Below are 2652 nucleotides of genomic sequence, written 5' to 3'. Positions count from 1 at the left end.
GGGGTCTTCCAACTTGGCCCTTTTATGACTTGTGGACTTCAGCTCCCAGAATTCCTCAGCCAGCGTGCCTGGCTGAGGAATTCTGGGAGTTGAAGTCCACAAGTCATAAAAGGGCCAAGTTGGAAGACCCCTGGTTTATAATCTCAACAAATTCCATCCTACTATAATTGAGACAATAATTCCAAATGCTCAGTTCAAGAAAGACCGTGTCCGAGCTAAAGTTATGATAATTTCAGTTTATAGAAAGAATTTTACAATGGATCTCCTTCTGAGACAGAAAAAAACAAAGCTATTCCTCAATAAATTGGGCAAGACTCTAAGAAGGAAATACGCTAAGAACAATCTGTTCTGGCATCTTGTTTCTCTAGTGAACCTAACTCCAGTGCAATAATTTAATCTCTTTGGAATCCTGAATTAGGATTTTATGAGGGTGGAGGTTTGTTCTCCGAAATTGTGGGTTGGTTTCTGAACGTTTTGTTGCCAGGGTAAGTAACATCTTCAGCGGAGTTTACGGGAGGCCAATGTTGGTGTTCTGCTGCTTATAAGGGCTTCATGTGGTCAGTAGGTCTTGTGATGGGTCAGCTGTGGGTGAGTCAAGTGATGGATCTTGTGATGGGTCAGGTGTGGGTGTGTCAAGTGAGGGGGTGCCAGACTGTGCACAGTCTTATTGCGCTGAGATAACCCAGGAGTAAACAGGAGTGTCTTTCTCACGGACTGCAAATGCATAGACATGTTCTCTCCCGGTTTCAGTTGGGCCTTATATAACATTCTAGTCAGCATTACTTTGCTCCTCGTAGTCTCTCACATACACACTGCACAAAGCTTCCCAGCACTCGTTAGCAGACTGGAGACCCCTCACGTGTGTCAGCTGGCTATCCTCCAAACTCAGGATTATGCTGGCCAGTGCTTTCTCTGGTCCCCATCATCCAGAACTGCAGGCGGATCAGTAACTATCATCCACAACTCCTCCCTTCGCAGGTACATCTCCATTTTCAGATGAGATACTACGAAACCTCCTCTCATTACGCTGACGAAGTCCATATTGCCTGCTACCACCACAAACCACTACAAACCACAACCCTTAACTCTTCTGGCTCTGGGTCAAGCTCTCACTGGGTTTCTCCTCTCTCTGGGCCCATAACCTGTCAAGAGTGTGCACAGTCTTATTGCACTGAGATAACTCAGGAGTAAACACAGTAAATGGTGGTTTGTATTAAATGGTGGTTTATCTTATACTATCTACAATATCATACACCAGGAATAATATACATACACGTGCTAATACAGCAGGATCCAATAAACCACAATTACAGCAAGAAACAGAAAAGAGCGAACACATCAGCAGAGCCTTTTCTTTTATACAAAGGCTCTTAAAGAGACACAAACCCTGCTGAGTCATTCTCATCATTATCTTACATCTTACATTACATAAGCTGGTTGGCTGTTAAATCAATACCTTGACAGGAGGCTTGAGTGGGATTGTTGAGGGTTGGTGCTGTCTCTGATTGGCTGTGCGGTAGATTTGGACTCTGAGGGGTTTGTAAGCTGTAGGTCGATGTGTCTGTGGATGGAATTGCTTTTGGGGTGCCAGGCTTCCATGAACTCACAAGCATGGTGGGTGGTAGTGTGGCCGATGATTTTACTGTTGCTCCAATCGAACTGGTGCTGTTTGGTGTCAGTGTGGGTAGAGATTAAGGATTTGGAATCATGGCGTTTGACTGCCAGCTGGTGTTTGTAGATCTTGGTTTTTAATTGACGTGACGTTTGTCCCACGTAGAATTGGTTGCAATCGTTACAGCTTATTTTGTAGATTACATTGTTTCTTTCCTCCATCTGTGTCTTGTCTTTGGTTCTGGATAATTCTGGAGTGTGGCTGTGGGTTTGTGGGCTATTACTACTCCTAGGCGTTGGAGAATTCTGGCTGTCATGTCCGACACCCCTTTTGTGTATGGTAGGTTTAGTTTTTGCGTGATGATCAGCTGTATGTTGTGTTGTGTTTTGGGTGCTGTGTGTCGGAATATGAAGGTTTTGAATAGCCGTTGCGGAGAAAGACATTGTGATGACCCAGGGCCCCGAACGGAGGCAAAGCAATAAACTGGCAAGAGCAATAGTCTTTTTAATCACTGCCAATGTTCACCCAAAAGCCCCCACATATGCTGGCACGAGTTCAAACAATACAGCCAGGGAAGTTTACACTGTTCTCAAGGCAAGACAGATAACAAGAAAACGTAAAGAGTCCTTATAACTCTCAGCTTGCCTGCGAACTGCTAACTGCAAACTACAGACTGCAAGGAAACTCAGGAATGTAGCCTGTGGTTGTGAATCAGGAAACAAACTGGTACGGAATACAAAGTGTCCAGGTTACAAGAGCACACGTCAACACAATCTCAAGATCCCACGTTTGTTCCCGGCAACTACCCCACCCCACAGCGTCTCCTTAAATCCTAATCCCCACTCCGCCTTGTGGAGTGGGGTGGGATGCTCTCCTCTTGAGCAAGTGAGCCTGCCTCTGTTGTTCTCGCCTCCTCTCTGCTCTCCTTGCTCTAGGATCAGATGGGGAGGAGCCTTCCTCCTCGCCTGAACTCTGCCTTCCCTGTTCCAAACCTGAAGGGCCCTGGCCTGCCTCAGCCTGCTCCTCCCTACAGTCCTCCG

This window comes from Crotalus tigris, unplaced genomic scaffold (assembly GCF_016545835.1).
Source record: "Crotalus tigris isolate CLP2741 ecotype Arizona unplaced genomic scaffold, ASM1654583v1 scf7180000024361.1375286210:1436186, whole genome shotgun sequence".
In the NCBI taxonomy this organism is placed as follows: domain Eukaryota; kingdom Metazoa; phylum Chordata; class Lepidosauria; order Squamata; family Viperidae; genus Crotalus; species Crotalus tigris.
Note: the sequence above shows the minus strand (reverse complement) of the source record.